The 17868-nt window shown below is 41.8% G+C and overlaps 1 long non-coding RNA gene and 1 pseudogene across 1 annotated transcript in view; one reads left to right on the top strand and one right to left on the bottom strand.

Moving 5' to 3' along the window:
- LOC139077527 (uncharacterized) overlaps positions 1-2613 on the bottom strand; it is a 218821-nt gene extending 216208 nt beyond the window's left edge. The window contains exons 1-2 of the long non-coding RNA XR_011530152.1: positions 2423-2613; positions 1969-2118 (exon numbers count right to left, since the gene is read on the bottom strand). This is a non-coding gene — a long non-coding RNA (uncharacterized lncRNA). The remainder of the gene's footprint in view (positions 1-1968; positions 2119-2422) is intronic.
- Positions 2614-12827: 10214 nt separating this feature from the next.
- Positions 12828-15129, top strand: LOC103549401 (small ribosomal subunit protein uS2 pseudogene; annotated as a pseudogene).
- The last annotated feature ends 2739 nt before the right edge of the window (positions 15130-17868 follow it).

The raw sequence follows: 17868 nt of genomic DNA, 5'->3' as shown, positions 1-17868 counted from the left end.
TTTAAATTAGTAGACTACGAGGCTGAAAGTCTCAAACTGACAACGCTACACCGACCAAGCTAGGTAGAGTTCACACAAAGCCATCTGCCTCCCTAAGAATAACTTGTTTATTGATTATTATAGGAAATTTTCCCAAATGTCACTCGCTTGCACTTGCTTTGTTAGGGTTTTTTCTTTCTTTTTTGTTTTGTTTTGGAATTGAGTACATCCTTATTTCTCTGTATTTATGAGGCAGAGAGAGTTGTTCACACACATAAAACAACTTTGTTTTATTTTTTAAGTATTCATCTTAAGCAGCAGTGATCCTATAATCTTTAGCTGTCCAGTTTGATATTAATGCAAAAATAATTTCTGAATAACAAAGTACTTTTACCCGCTCAAGCCTGCAGCAATGAAGGCTGAGTGAAACAGCTACATGGGGAGCGTGAGGGGCTCATATTATGTCTCTTACATTGATTCCTGGGTCACCAAGCAACTTTCTGATTATAATTTAGCTTCCTATCTCATGCCAGCAAGAATATGCTGGTCTGCACGAGAGTTATAATTCTCACTGAAAATCATTACACCGATATTCCGAAATACAATGTATGCGTATCTACATACATAACCAGACTTTTCATATAAGGAGCCAAGAAGCAAAAGAGAAGTAGTAAGATTAGGAAGAAACCTAACAAAAGGAAAAGATTGAGAGAAGACAGACTCAAATGGGCAGGCTTAACATCACCAATTAGAAACAACAACAGGGATCCCTCCGCTGACCGCGGTAGCAGAGAAGACAGAAGAACAGCAGTGACGCCCAGCAGGAGAAAAAGAGAAACAACCTTAAAGCCTAAAGGGAGGCTGCCCCCACAGACACCTGCACTAAACTTAGGTGAATGTCTTTGAAGAAATTATACACTGCTGGGTTAACAGCTACCTCCGCAAACTTTGTTGGTCCTTGACAGCATCAGGGTGTCATGAAAAGGGCAAACCAAATGGTGTGATAGAGCAGCTTAAGAGACACAGGGACAAACTGCCATACGAGCACAGTCTAGTGACAAGCCAGGCTCTTGATGATACAGCCGAGTCCACCACAAGTTTTTCTAATGTGTCCTTTATGACAGGCTAAGTGCTTGACACACATTTCCTCATTTACTCCTCAAACAACCTTGGAGGTGAGTTCCATCAGCCTTTGACCGCTATGGCAGCAGAGTCCCTGGGAGATTAATTGTCTAAATGGTGTGTACAAAAGCAGCCCCACAGAGCTGCTGGAGGCAGGCACCAGTGATAGAAAACCAACCTCAACAAGCTAAGAGGAAGAAGAAAAGAAGCTTGACTCACACAAGCAAAGTGTGTTCTCAAGGGTTGGTGCAGCTGGTTCAGGGGCACTGGGCCAGGGCTGGAAAGTTGCGAGACTCTGGCACTGGCACCTCTCTGCTTCCCTCACCGTGTTGGCCGAATTCTGTCTTCATGGGGAAGAACAGGGCTGCCAGCAGCTTCTCATTCACATCTCCCAACTTCACCACCTGAGAGAGATGCCCTCTTTCTAAATTTGGACCACTTAACTGGCAGGGGTGGGGGATTAGTTCAGCCCTTCAGATGCCTCTAAGCTCTGCAGCAGCCATGGCCGGGAGGGCAGGAAAGCAGCACAGACAGGCCCCTTGGGGATCCCGGTGCTGGAGCCCACCAGAGATGGTGTGCACTACGCTGTCCTAAGAAACAAAATCACTTTGCAGACAAAGCCAAAGCGACGCAGCAGAACATTAATGGAAAAGAAGTGGGACTTCGCCACATAACTTTAAAAGTTTAGTTCCAGAACGTTCATAATAGATTAATTACTGGTTGGTTTGCATTCTGTGATACCAGAACCCAGAGAACGAAATACTTCAGAATATCCAGACTCATTTATCTTCACCTACGAAGCAACACCTCCATACAGAAAATAAACCTCTTCCTCAAATATTAAGAAATAGAAAGTAGAGGTTTTACCTTTGGAGTTCACGTCCGCTTTAAGAATTTGGTTAGGGACGCCCTGGTTAAGTTCTCATGTTCCGCTTCAGCGGCCCAGGGTTCACAGGTTCGGATCCCGGGTGAGGACATAGCACGGCTTGGCAAGCCATGCTGTGGCAGGCCTCCCACCTATAAAGTAAAGGAAGATGGGCACGGATGTGTGCTCAGGGCCAGTCTTCCTCAGCAAAAAGAGGAGGATTGGTGGCGGATGTTAGCTGAGGGCTAATCTTCCTCAAAAAAAAAAAAAATGCATTTGGTTAAATCTATGGTCCGCTGCTCCGGCAATGAAGCTATTACTGCCGAGCTTTAAATCCACCCGGTTTTGCGATGCTGCAGACCACTTTCCTGGCGAGCCAAAGCGGGTTAGAGTCCACCAATAGGGGGCTCCTTAGGGAGACTGCAAGATGGGAGGAGGAGGAAGGGTCTTGCTTACTCCAGCCGGTTTGCAGTTCTTTGAGCACCACCGCAGCAACGCTTTCACGCTCCAACCCGGGCAGCTGGTTTGGGAAGCTGCAGTTGAGGCTAGAGTGAAGAGGTTCCAACTCAGAACCAGCCCACGGGGCCCGCTTAGAGCCCCAGCGCCAGCTGCCCGCTGTTTCTCCCAGGAGGTCTGGGTCGTGCACCGCACGAGCAGCGGCTCTCGCGAGATCTTAGTTTCAGGTCTTGTAGGACGCCGTCCCCAAGTTTCCGAATTTTAATTATTTCTGCTCCTTTCTGTTGTTTCTCTGAGAGTAGGCGCAGCTTCCTGCAATTGCTACCTCTGTGATAACTTCAAATTCTCTAATTTGCCTTTTTAGTTACCTTAATAGTTTTACGCCAACGGTTCTTTATATTAAATTCTGTCTAGTAAAATAGCTGGTGTGATTTCTGTCTTCTAAATAGATAGTTATGGCCATAGTCTCAGAAATGCGCACATATTACATCCACAAGCTCCATCATGCATAAAAATTTTGATGTGTTCATTGATACCCTAAAATTCATCCACAGCCACTTATGGAATCCATGAACCCAAGATTAAGAATCTAGGGGGCTGGGGGCTGGCCAGCCTGGTCGCTGAGTGGTTATGTTCACACACTCTGCTTTGGCAGCCGAGGGTTTCGGTGGTTAGGATCCTGGGCACTGACCTATCACTGCTCCTCAGGCCATGCTGAGGCAGCATTCCACATAGCACAACCAGAGGCACTCACAACTAGAATGTAGAACTATGTACTAGGGAGTTTTGGGGAGATGAAGAAAAAAAAAAGGGACTAGCAACAGACGTTAGCTCAGGGCCAATCTTTAAAAACAAAAAAAAACTTGACTTTTTAAAAAGAAAAAAGAATCTAGGGGTCTGATACAGGACATGTTCAATAATGATTCTTAGAAAACAATTTGAAAGTGACCTGGGTTCCAGGCTGTGGCTTCCTAAAAAGTCCAGTTTTCTAAGTAAATGCGTTTACATGTGTTGTATGCTGTTTCCTGAAAGGGGGCCTTGGCATTTCAAGCACGGTATCACATTAGAAGACCGCATATTCACTGGTGAAAAATAGTCAATAAATCATGCTGCTGAAGGAGAATTCCATGGTCTTGAGGAGCTTCTCTTTGATCATAGTCTGTTCTTTGTATAGTTAGAGAACTGATTTTTTTTGTCTATTCTTGTAATGTGTTTCCACCTTTATTTTGACAGGTCCCAATGAATCAAGTTCCCTTGGGTTTAAGTAGACTCAGGGCAAAAGATGGTATTAAGATCTTCTGGAAAATTGTAGGGCTGGTGTCATGTGACAAGTGTCATCTTTTTCCTCTAATAGAGAGAAGTCAAGGATGAAATGCAGCTTCCCCCAGAAGTGGGCAAGATGATCTCCTGAGGCACAGGAAGAAATTCTAGAGCTTTTATTTATATCCACTTTTCATCTCATGCTTTTCTATCTTTTTGCCTGTTTTGCAAAGTCTGTGATTAGTTTTATAAAAACATGCACATATTTTATAGATAAAAATAATCTGAGTACATTCCGTGCCAATCTTCCTTCATTTTGTACATGGGAGGCCGCCACAGCATGGCTTGATAAGCAGTGTGTAAGTAAGGTGTGGGATCCAAACCTGCAAACCCCGGGCTGCTGAAGCAGAGCATGCGAACTTAACCACTATGCCACAGAGCCAGTCCCCATCAAAGCATTTTTAATAATAAGGGTCTACTTTCAAAAAATTTTGGAGACGACTGCTGTAATGGTAAAGTACTGTATGTTTTGGAGCAAGGAGTAGCAAAATTCAGCTGCAGGCCCGCTCTGACCCATGTCTATTTTTGTATGGCCCTCCAAGCTGAGAATGAAAGAAAGAAGGAGGAGGGGGAGGTTTGTGACAGAGGCTGTATGTGGCCCACAAAGACTAAAAATTGTACTAACTGCCCTTCCCAGAAAACGCTTGCCAACCTCTACTCTGGAGTAAGCCCACTCAAAACACCTCCAAAATTCTTTGAAAGGTGAGGGAGATTCCCCTTCTCACTTCATTAATGAAATTAGTACAAGTGAGAAGGGGGATGGGTGCAAGTTCATAGGTTGGTGCTTGTGGTCCAACAATAGATGTTACAGACCTGAAAAATAACTTGAATGGCGATGAAAAGTCAAGAACAAAAGGAGCAAGAGTGAAGACACTGATAACTTCTTTGAGGATGATGCAGGCTCTTGAAGGGGGCCTATTACCCTGGCCCAAAGGGTCTCACAATTAAACAAGCTTCATTCCATGAGAAAGAAGCAAGTAAGCAAAGAATAAGTTGACAATGGGAGTTTTATATCAATGTGTATGGCTATAAAATTTCATGACTGATGCTCGAAAGGTGATTCTGAGTCATCAAAATTAGGATAAGTTGTTTTCAGTATCCTCTTGTTAAGGAACGAGAAATACATTTTAGTAACCAGTATACCAGAGAAAATGGCTGAAATAAATGTTCCTGAATTTAATAGGTTAATTCACATCCAAGAAACTTGGCTACACAGATTGACTTGATACCCAGCTGACCAACTCTTGATAGTATAAACATGGAAACAGAAGTTAAAGCCAAAATGCTGAGAACCAATTCATTGAAGACGCCCCTTAGTACCTGTTAATGAAGAAGAGGAAATTAAAATATAAGTCATTAGGCTACCTGTGTTAGGGGCATTAAGGCTTTCCAGTAAGCCTAATTAACCGTAATATGTTAATTCTGTTCCATTTTAGACATCACCAAATAACGCTATTCACAGTGTCTAAAATCTAGAAGCTAGGAATATAGCTGTCCTTTGACCACTGCCTCAAGTAGAATTAACCTTTTCAAATTTAAATATAAGCACCTAATAGAAAGCAGCTAGACACCAGCTAGAGTCTGTGACTGCCAGGATGAGAGTTCGTTTTGCTCACTGAGGCTCCATATTGAAAGGCGAACAGCTTGAACATAGGGATTACGTCTGCGGCAGACACTGCCAGCTGTCTACCAAGATCCATTCCACCTTCTTCCTTTCTAACAGGACTTCTGTTTGGTTTGGGACAGCTGTGTGTCTAACTAAAAATCTCTAAGCTCCCAGCTAAGAGTGGTCATGTAACCCCAAATCTGCCAATTACATATGGACGAGGTCCCTGAGGAGGGCATTGCCCCCAGAATAAAAATGCAAAGCCTGCAAGTAGAAGGTGTTTGGTCCTTCCACCTTCTTCCTTCCTGGAATGCAGATTTAGGGTTAGGGAACAGCAATCATTGCCACCGTAACAGGAGCAGCGTGCTAAGCAGAGCAGTGAGAAAGCAGAGCAAGCCTGTCACAGGCAGCACTGGGGGCGGCTGGACCAGTTCTGGGCTGTCTATCTCTGGCCTTGTTCTTACATAAGAAAATAAAACCCCTGATTTTTAAGCTCCTGCTAACCAAGCGTTCTGTACTCTCGGCATAATGTAGGCCTGACTTTTACGATGTGTCCCCCTTACTGTGCTAAATACAATACAAAGTGCTTTAAATACACTATCTAATTTGATTTTTTCAATAGCTCTCCAAGGAGGCAAATACCATTCCCCGTTTTACAGGGAAGTTAAATAACTTTCCTAAAATGGACCAGCTAGTCAGTAGCAGCGCCCAAACTCAGATCCTGACCTGATGCTCTCTATTGCTTCTTCCACGGTGCAGAAGCCAGCGCATTGCACCTGGAAGATTGCTCAATAACGGTTTTGTTCAGAGCTGTTTGCATCACAAACAGTCGTGGAAGCTAGAGAGAGGGTCGCTCTCCTGGTCAGGAAGCAGATTTATTTACGCACACCAGGATGATAAAGTCTCCCTGCTTTCCTCAGAGAAGATTTGCGTGCATTTCAAGGTATAAAAACACTGTCTTCCTTGGGGACAAAGATTGGGCAGGTGTGGCAGCAGTCCCTTATAAGCTTAGGGGTTTCCTGAGCTCAGGGTTCCTCTGCTGTGACACATACCCTTGTGTGTGCCCCATATCCACCTGGGCCCATGCACCAGCCAAGGGACCTGGGAGCAAGGGAAACCCATGTAAATATTAAGCTCACGCATAAACTGTCTAATACATCTGGGCTTGTTGTCTCTTTACCAAAGGCATCTGTGGAAATGTGGCAAGTCAGCCTAGCAGCCACTCAGGATCTGCTTGACCACTTGACAGTAGACAGGAGGTGTTAGGTAATCCAGTTGAGATGCCTCTTTTTGGCCAAACAGGACGATATGGAAAGAATCAAGAACCTACCATTCAAGTGCCTCACACTATATTTTTTAGGATATAATTGTCCCAAAGCAGTAGTTCTCAACCTGTAGCATTTGTCACACTCTTGAGTTCTAGAATTTGGACAGCATACTTGAAGGGATTAAATACCAACATCATCATCGTCAAAGTCATAGACAATAACACGGAAATCATTATTGCAATATAACAACATCTCACAGGTTCCATTAAAGCTTCCCTCGTAGCTGGGAAAAGCTTCATTCATTCCCTTCTAGTCTTTCTAGAAGGCTTTCTACAGGGCTGTTTAAATAGAGCTGCCTCTTGCCCTGACCTTATCCTCTTATAGCCTCATGGTGCAAAAGATCTCATGGGTCCCAACATACACATGCTCTTTCTTTAAAGCCAGTTTGTATTGACTAAATTGCATCACACAGCCCATTCACTCTACATTACATCTCACCGAGTTCTGAGTGACAGCATTCAGTCATAGCAAAGACAAAAATGTTGTACTTTGATAGAAATGTTGTGTCGTGGAATTTGGTGCAGGAATGTGGTCACCTCTGTACCCAGCACAGTAGATGAGGACCACTGTCCTGGTGGCTCTGGGGCGCACATCACTATTTACTAAACACTCACTGTGCAGAGAATGGTATGCGAGGCAGAGTGGAGGATGAGTACAGAAATTTTTAAATGGTCTCTGCCATCAAAGACATAATATACTTTGGAAAACAGGACATTAGGTGAAATATCGAAAGAACATCTCTATGAATAATATCATCACAAGGACCAATTAAGGCAGTGGGTAGAAATCTCAGTCCACAACCCAGGTGCACAGAAAACATTGAATTTCTTTATTATCTTTAGGTAAACTACATCCAACTCTGCATACGCAGCCTACTGAGTTTTCTCTCCGTCCAGAATGCGCAGAGGTGGTGTGTGTTACAGAACCAAGGGTAGGGAGGAACCCTCTTGCCCCCTCCGGGGCTGGCTCCTCCATCTTCACTAATTACTGCTGAGACCTGGCTGCGATGACTGGGACAGGGGAGTCTTTGGCAAGGCTGGGATGTCCTGTGCCCAAAGCGAAGCCTGCCTGTGTGCACCGTGCAGTCCTCTCCTTCAAGAAATCTCTCTACCCACTCGGAGAGTTTGTTTCCAAAGAACAGTGCCAGAGGACACAGCACTGGGACCCACCAACCTCTCTCCCTTTGCCCATCATGGGAAAGATCCCGTCTCTCTCACCTTCCCTCTTTCTCTCGGTCCTCTCTACTTGCCTTTTTTCTTGGATACCTCGCATCACCTCGGTTGCAACAATTATACAATTATTGTTACAATACAACAAAAACTAACAATTAGGCAGTATTTAGTCTGTGTCTGGCACTGTTCTATGCTTTATTATATTTACTCACCGAATCCTTCACAATTTTCTGAGATAGCACTATTATAATCCCCATTTCAGTTGAGGAAACTAAGGCATGGAGAGGTGACTTTGTCCAAGGTCGTAGAACTGGTCAAACTAGCTGACTGCTAGTTTTGACCTTTAGTCCAGATAAAAGGACCCACTGATCTAAAGCAGCTTCTGTTTTTTAACATATCCCTGTTCGCACGGTGCTGTGGAAGCCTCCTCACAGAAGGTGAACCACAGACAAAGGTAGGCCATGAGTATGTTCTAGTTTTCCCCTTGCTTTTTTTTTTTTTTTTTAAGCCATTAAGTAGAGTCAGCCATAATTTAAACATCATTCTAAAAACTTTACAAAGTTGGAGTTTTCTTATTATAGTTTATAAACCTAGAGTGGGTTTAGATTTGAATAACACTATCAGGCATAAAAGATTTAACTCAAATGTTCAAAAATAAGGAACATTCAACTTTCTGAATTTATTACTCAATTTTATCTGCTGGACAGCCGGATGGCTCTCCTGTGGCGATGAATTCTGGCAATATTAATTTGTGGTTTTATAGGAAGCAGGGTCAAGAATGTTTAGATCACAAATCCTCAACCCTGACCTCAAGATTTTTCAGATCCACCATCTACAGAAAATTTCCAATAACACTCAAGTGAAAAGCAATCTCCTGGACTCCCAGAAAGGACTCCTTTGTGGGCTCTGCCCTTCTGGGAGAGAAGAAAGCTGAAAGTAATGAACTCGCTCCCTTTCTGTCTTTCTAAGCAGTTTCAAAAGCTAAGGCCAAATCAGTATACCCTTAATCCTAAATTTCCATAAACTGATATTTCTGGGAACTCTGTTCCCATCTAAATTAACGCTGTGAAAAATCAAGACTTCTTTTTCTCCTGACAATTCATCCAACATGATCAAATGTGAAAATGATATAAATGTCTTGTGTCCTATTTTTCTTGTTCCCGGTAGTAATTATTACAAAGCAGCCTTCATTTTAAAGGGAAAGTGCAAAGTCTGATGGGTATTTCAAGAAGAAAGAACAGCAACAATTGATTCACTCTATCAAATCCTGTCATGTAACAGCTGAGCCCTGGCACCACCAACAACAAACAACAAATGTGCCAAGGACAGCAAGATGCATGAGGGAGATAACACGCAGCTTCCTTCATGCCAAAGCACCCACTTGAACAGATGAAGAGAGGCGTGAATACTGCTTGAGGAGGCAGGATGCTGAGAAGGCAGTAGTGACAACGCGACACTGGGCAGTAATTGGGAGTGTCGGTCTCATTCCAGACCTCTGAGACTGGGCAGCTGCGATGTGTCTTTTGACATTGCCACTTGGAGCCAAGGCATCTTTCTCATTAGGCTCTTTAAATACCATCTGGCCACGCTGAGAAATCTTCTGCAACACAAAGAAGAATTTCAGTGTTCCCCAAAGAAGGGGGTAGTAAAAAGTTAAACAAAGACAACGTTAACACGATGCAAAACTCTAACCTGCCAATGACACATTATCCTTCAGAGTTGTCACAAATTATGGTGGCTTAATCAGAAAACCTATGTGCAAATTACAGAATGGTTTGGCAGTTTCTCCCTTCTGTCATTGCTGGGAGAATTATTCATGTGCTGAATCTAACTATGCCCACAAGTAAGCTCTGAATGCCATCTTTTAAACTCCAATAAGAATTTGGTGGCTGGCCTCTCAGTTCCCAGATGTAGGGCAGCCAGAATATGTTTCAATCCATCTCCAATCAATTATCATAGAGCATCCAGAAAGCTTCCCAGAAAAGATAATCAGAAAAGAGTTTTGTGAACTTCTCAAGCCACAAAAGGGTACTTATCACAAAGTTGCCTGACTCCCTCTCTACCTCCTTAGCTGCCTTATCTCACTATTCTAGATAAGGGAGCTGAGAAGAGAAAAAAAGAATTAAGACCTAAGATAAACAAGCTTGAAGTGATTGCTGGTATGTATCCTCTAACAGCAAAAAGCAAGGAAATGCTAATTTAGCAATTAGCAATGCTGTCCCCTTAATTAGAAGGGTACCACATTAAGGAGAAACTTGACCAAATAATTTCCAACTTGATTGAGATGATTATCAACCCTAGAAGTAAAGACCCCTGGGGCACAACCTAGTATCAGGGAGATCTGTGAACACATTCAGGACCCTTGTTATTAAGGCTTCTGTGATTTATATCGCTGAGGTCAACAGTTCTCAAAGTGTGGTCTACAGACCCACTAGGAGTCCTCAAGATGCTTTCAGGGGAACATCAGTCAGAACTAGTTTCATAATAATAGGAAGAGCTCTTTGCCTTTTTCATTGGGTTGATGTTGCACTTGCAGTGCAAAAGCAATAGTGAGTGAGCGACTAAAACTACTGGCACCTCAGCCTAAATCAGTCATATCCTTCTGTATCTAATAGTGGGGAGACACTGTTTCATTTATGAGGGTTTTTGATGAATCAGTAAAAAGTGTCAACGAAAATAATCCATAACCAATCTGTAAATGAAAATTTGGGTGAGTTTATTCTGAGCTGAAATCTGAGGACCATGGCCCGGGGCCTTTCTTCCCACAGGAAGAAAGGGCACCAAAGAAATGAGGTGTACAGAGTGGTTATATACCCCCAAAGAGAGTGCTTTACATATGATTGAAATGTCCCTCCCACAATAGTCACAAGATTGCCCTGAAGGCACAGGGCTCGATGGACACAGCAGGTAGTGGGTCTGCTATCTTGGTGGGTGTAGCAGGAGGCAAGTCTATTGTCTCGAGCTGGGCAGTCACAGGTGAGCGCAGCAATCAGTTTCTAGCCTAAGGAAAGATGCGTAATCCTTAAGGAGATGCCAACGTTGGGAGGGGGAGGGAAGTTGCACCTTTACCTCAAGGGCCTTTTGCTCTTGCCATAGGGAAAATCTAAAGCAGACATACAATGCATGCTCAACAGCCACGGTCAAGACCTTTTGGAAAGACAAGGTCAGGCTGAATTAGGTTTATACCAAATGGCTTTCTCATATTCTCCAATATATCCTATTGCTTGCCATTTTTATTTGTCAAAAGTATTAATTTTTTTAACTCTCGATCCTTAAGTTACTTCTTTTTTAATATTTCATGTGACAAAATTTACATAAAGCCCTCTGTTCTATACCAAAGTACGACGACTGTCCCAAGGAAAAGCACTTATGTGATTGTTCGAGTTGTGAGGTGAACTAGCCAGCCAGACATTTCAGTCAAGAAAGAATGATAAGCCATTCACTCATTCAACTAGTATTTCTTGAGCTCAATATTCTCTTCAATCTAGATAAGACATAATCACCCTCAGCTCTCTTTCGGAGTTGAATGATACATTGGTGAGTTTTCAATCACTATTTTTTTATATAATGGTTTTATTGACAAATACTTCACATACTATACAATTCACAAATTTAAAATATACAACTCAGTGGTTTTTAGTACATTCACAGAATTGCGCAACTACCACCATAAACAATTTTAGAACATTTTTATCAACTCAAAAAAGAAACCCCCACAATCATTAGCAGTCACTCCCCATTTCTTCCCAACTTCCCTAGGCAATCACTAATTTACTTTTTGTCTCTGTAAATTTGTCTATTCTGTAAATCTGTAAATTTACCTGTTCTGGACATCTCATATATATCATACAATATGTGGTCTTTTGTGACTGGCTTCTTTCACTTTGCTTGTTTTTGAGGTTCATCCATGTTGTGGCATGTATCAGAACTTCATTCCTTTTTATGGGCAAATAATATTTCATTGTGCGGATATACCACATTTTATTTGTCCATTCATCAGTTGATGGAAATTTGAGTTGTTTCTACTTTTTGGTTATTATGATAATAATATGCTGCTCTGAAATTTTATGTACAAGTTTTTGTGGAGGTTATGTGTTCATTTCTCTTGGGTATATACGTAGAAGTGGAATTACTGGGTCATATGGTAACTCTTATGTTTAACCTTTTAAGGAACTGCCAAACTGTTTTTCAAAGCAGCTGTGCAATCATTCTTAAAAATTTAGCACTAATTCGTTCACTCATTTAGGCAATATTTATTGAAAATTTACTATGTCCAATTCCAGGTACTAGATATTAATGATATAATGGTGAACAAAACAGACAGAATTTCTACCATAATAGAGATTAAAAACTAGCAGGGAAGACAGACAAAATAATAACTTTTGGGATAAGTATAATGAGAGGGAAAGTACACGGTATGTAGGAACAAGTAATAGAGGGACAACCTGTTTAGATGCCTGATACGATCTCCCTGGGGAAGAAATGTTTTCACTGAGACTCAAGTAAAAGGATAATGGGACTTGAATGGCAAAGAAGGGGAAAAGTGTTTGGTCAAAGGAACAAACTCATGTAAGACCCTAGAGCTAAGGAGGGAGCATGTTCTGCTTGAGGAACCAAGAGAAATTCAACGTGACAGCAAACTGGAGTGTACAAGGTAAAAGAGGGTAAAAATTGAGTCTAGAGGAGCAGACAGGGACCACTGAAGGGTTTCTATAGAGCAGTAATGCACTTAGATTTGTGTTCCTGAAAGAACACACTTGCTTCTATCTGGAGAATACATTGGAGGGAAGCAAAACTAGCTGCTTGAAACCAGCCTAGAGATTATAGACAAAAGTAGTCAAAAAGTTATGGTGGCCCAGACTATAGTGCTGGTAGTGAGCCTGGGAAATGGCATGGAATCGAGAAACACTTAGAGAGTAGAATCAGGAGGACTTGGTGATTGATTGCATATGAAGGGCAAGAAAAAGGGAGGAATCAAAATGGATTTTCTATTCAGGTACTGGATGGATGGTAATGCCATTTACTAAGACAGAGCCACAGGCAATGTGCCAAATCACCATCCACAGGTCAATGAACAAAGAAGCATTTCCCATGTGCTCACTAAATGCAAGGCACTGGGCTAGAGCTGTGAATATAAAACTAAGTAAAATAAATATGCTGTAGGCAGAATAATGATCCCCCATACATGTCCACATCCTAATCCCTGAAACCTGCAAATACAGTACTTTACATGGTGTGAAGAAAGGTGTTAACATAGAAGTCCTAAACTGCTGTCCTTGAAAAGCCCTACTTGCAAGATTAGCCTTTGACTAGCATCTAGGAATTTAGATTTTGCAGGGTTCCCACCAATAACTGATAAGTGTGGCTCACCGTGCCCAAAATGTTCGTGCAAACAATATGGCTTATACCGAACACCTGCTTTCCTTCTGGGAGCCTGGAATTTGAGAACATGGCAGGAAAGGATGCCTAAGTGACCATCCCCAATAAAATCACTGGGCGCTGAGTCTCTAATGAGCGTCTCTGGCTAGCAACATTTTACATGCATTGTCACAACTCATTGCTGGGGAAATTAAGCACATCCTACGTGACTCCACTGGGAGAGGACCCTTGAAAGTTTGCACCTGTTTTCCCCCAGACTTTGCCCCGTGCATGTGCCTTTTCCCTTGGTTGACTTTGCTTTGTATTTTTTCTCCATAATCAATCATAGTCATGTTTATGACTATATGCTGAGATCTGTGAATCCTCTTAGCAACACATCAAACCTGAGGGTGATCTTGGGAACCCCAACACACACAACAAAAAAGATTTTGTAGCTTTGATTAAGAGCATTGATATAGGGAGATTGTTTGAGTGGGCCCAACGTGATCAAAGTAGAGGTTAGAGTGATGTGATTGCTGATGTTGAAGACGGAGGAATGGGCCATGAACCCAGGAGTGCAGGCAGCCTCTTGAAGCTAGAAAAGATAAGGAAATGGATTCTGCCATAGAACTTCCAGAAGTAATCCTGCCAACACCTTGATTTTGCCCGATGAAACTCATTTCAGACTTCTGACCTCCAGCACTGTAAGATAGTAAATTTGTGCTGTTTTAAGCCAATAAATTTGTGGTAATTTGTTATAGCAGCACAAGGAAACTACCACACATGCCCTCAAGGACCGTGAGATTAGATGGGTGGGACCAATACATAAACATATAATACTTCCAAAGATTTCAATTACAAGCTTTAACTATTGAGTACCATCCAGTTTAACATACTATTCTCTTTTCTAGGGATAATGACAATATTTATAAATAATCAGAAAGTAAAACCTTTACATGCTACCCAGAAAGGGGTCCATCTCTGAGTTCTGAATTCTCATTGTAACTGAAAGGAAAGATTTCACAATATCCAGAGCCCTTAATGTCCTGCAAATGAAGGAGGAGGATGTCTGCAAATTCCCTGCAGCAGGAACCAACTTACGTGGCACCAACCTTGACTTCCATATACAAAAGGAAAAGTGATGGTATCTACATCATAAATCTGAAGATAATCTGGGAGAAGCTTCCACTGGCAGCTCACGCCATTACTGCCATTGAAAAACCAGCTGATGTCAGTGGTCATATCTTCCAGAAATACTGGCCAGGGAGCTGTGCTGAAGTTTGCTGCTGCCACTAAAGCCATTCCTATTGCTGGTCACTTCACTCCTGGGAACTTTACTAACCAGACCCAGGCAGCCTTCCAGGAGCTACAACTTTCAGCAGTTACTGATCCCAGGGCTGGTCACCAGCCTCTCACATGGGTGTCTTATGTTAACCTGCCCTCCATCACTCTGTGTAACACAGACTCTCCTCTGTGCTGTGTGGACATTGCCATCCTGTGCAACAACAAGGGAGCTCACTCAGTGGGTCTGAGGTGGTGGATGCTGGCCCAGGAAGTTCTGTGCACATGTGGTACCATCTCCCATGAGCCCCCACGGGAGGTCATACCTGATCTCCGCTTCTACAGAGATCCTGAAGAGATTGAAAAGGAACAGCAGGCCACTGCTGAAAAGGCCGTGGCTGAGGAGGGATTTCAGGGTGAAGGGACGCTCCAGCTCCCAACCTGACTGCTACTCACTCCAAGGTCGCAGGCTGGTTGGTCTGAAGGTGCACAGGTGCCCTCTGTGCCTATCCAGCAGTTCCCTGCTGAAGACTGGAGTGCTCAGCCACCCCTGAAGACTGGCCTGAAGTTCCCACTGCTTGAGCCACTGAATGGGTAGGGACAATCAGAGTGGTCTTAAGCTGGTCATCCATAGACTCTTAAGCAGAAAATGGGAATAATGAAAAATAAACAGTTTCTAAAAGAAGAAAAGTAAAATTTCAAGGACAGCTGGTTGTAAATTGAGAAACGTAGAATAAAACTGGCTCACTGGATATTTTCCAACTTTTATCACATGTAACAACACTATGCAATATACAAGGTTAAGTGACAAACTGGTTTACCAAATCATAAGCCAGAAAACATAATAAAGGCTTTAACATCTGCTTTAAACATATTTAAGGGGGTGGGAAAAAAACCCTAGCCAGCGGTGTATCAGGTTAGAAACCTCTGGCAGGTTTTCCTGATATAAAGTAGAAGGTAGCACGATGTTAATTATTGTGAGACAGAGTTAATTGATGTTCTGGTCAATAGTACATATAAAATGAGATTTCCACTACCAAGAAAACAGGTGTCTGCTTGATGGAAGGCAAAGTTAGACAACAGAACCGCCTTTAATTTCACAGTCTGTGATTCTTCATAAAACTTTTAAAGATCAATTATGTCCTATCAATGTTAGATCCAAGCCAAACTAAGTGATTTATGTAGGAATACTCTCACACATGGAGTAATTGTTGATTGAGTAACTTATCTTTATTAAATATGAACTCAAGAGATTATATTGGGAAGCAATTTACACTTATGACTTTCTCTACACATTTTAATTCCCCTCCACTTTCTGTTTTTAAAATATACCCTTTAACTAACTAGAGGACAAGAGATATTGCTTTTATTTTAGAACTAAATTAAACACAGTAGTTTAATGCAGTGATTCAGATGTGTTCATAAAATTTAGGTGATATTATAGTTAATCCACTTTTTCAAAATAAGAGCTTCCAATGGTGCTGCACAGCAATGAAAATTCTAGTTCCTGAGACTTGGCTTCCTTTACTCATTATGGCAACATTCATGCAGTAGTTACCACTACAGCGAAGACAGAGTGTTAGGCACAGATGAGTAAAGAACAGCCGCTGATCTCAAGGAGCTCATAGTCTAATGGTGAAACTGACACATGAACAGGTAGTTATAAACGTGGGATGGACAAATACAGTGATGTCTTTATGCAATAGACAGGCACCTAACCCAGCCTGAGGGTAACAGAGACACACGATTGAGTTATGTGCCTTAAGGACTGAGTCAGGGACCTTGTTATGTGCCTTAAGGACTGAGCAGGATTTACGTAGATTCCAGCAGATGGGACTAAGTCAATAAAGACAAAGAGTGATTCCAACTCCTTAGTGTGTGCAGGCCGCCACAAACAGTCGAAGCTGCTGGAGGATGGATCATTTCTCTGATGGCTATAGATCTAAGTTTGATTTGTCTCACAAATCATGCAATTATTAATGAGTAATAGCTGAAATGTCATGACATAGTATACTTTTGGTTGGGGAAAAAGATATTTAAAACTCATTTTTGTTTTAATAGTACCATTTTTCATAGATGCCTCTGTACCACCAAATCCACTAAAAACAGTTAATGTTTGGAATCAGTTTAACACCTTCTCCAATTTTTATTGTCATTCTTTTTACTGTATCCTGAGTGGTTTAATATTTAAATGTTTAGCAAGGAGAATTCTAAGTCTTCTTTTGCTATGCTGCTTAATCTCAGATTAAACACTGCAAAAGAAAAATCCCTTGGAAATAATACTAAATCCAGGAAGAATCCAGGAAAATGCCCTCATGCAGCCTAACACACCAACAGCATTACTAAATCTTTATTGTCCGCCAGCTCTCACATCACTCTGAGCTGTAAATGAGTTGAAGTGTGTCTGCAAAATCCACCCTGTGGAGACAGTCAGATTACTAGGAATGTACTCCTGGAGCACACTGCAGCAATCATAGACTCACCCGTGCATCACCCTGCAATACCTGGAACTTAAAGGAAAACCCGAAGTGTCACACAATAACTATATCCTACCAATAATCCTATAATAACTTAATAATCCTACCGTAAAAAATGGTGACAATGGGTTATGTAACCAGCTTATGAATGAATATATACATAAAATAAGTACTATACTCCTTCCTACTATTTATAATCCCAATAACGTACGAAGGCAGAAAAGGGAATCATATCACTATTCAGTTTTTTCTTCATTAGACTGTAAAGTAGAACATTAAGAACAATGTAGACACAGAATCTAAAGCAATTATGCTTTGCAAAATCTCAGAACGCTTTCAGTTCCTTCAACCCATCTGCTGAAAACATGTGAAGCAAACCGGACTGTCTTAATTTTTCAGGTGCAATTCCTCTCTCAGGATATATTTTAAGAAAGAAAAGCCCAGAGAAATGAATTCTCTTTTTGTACTAAGATGTAATTGTCAGCTAAATGTAAACTCAGCAAGTCAAAGCTTACGTTTCACAATTGCATTTACATGAATTAAATATATCAACTGTTCAACAATCTAGTCTTGCTAAGGCTGAAATAAGTTGTTAAGGGTTATGTAGAGACAGAGCCTTAGATACAAAAGTAGGGTAAATTTCATTTTGTTTATTCAGCAGCCACCAAAAAAAAAAAAAAAAGATCATCTCCTCTGTGCCAGATGTTGAACAAGTTCCTGGAAATACAAAAACCACGTGAAAAGTGTTATAAAGAACTGGGAGATGTGGAGACAGCTCCCTGGGAAAAGTGGAGACAGCTTCACAGACAAAGGATCTTCACAGAAGAAGCATCTAAGCCTTGAAGGTTGAAGTTCACCAAGCAAAGATGGAGAGGAAGGAAATCCCAGCCCCAGGGGTCAACAG

Source organism: Equus przewalskii, chromosome 19, assembly GCF_037783145.1.
Source record: "Equus przewalskii isolate Varuska chromosome 19, EquPr2, whole genome shotgun sequence".
Taxonomy (NCBI): domain Eukaryota; kingdom Metazoa; phylum Chordata; class Mammalia; order Perissodactyla; family Equidae; genus Equus; species Equus przewalskii.
Note: the sequence above shows the minus strand (reverse complement) of the source record. Positions and strands in the feature narration are given on the sequence as shown.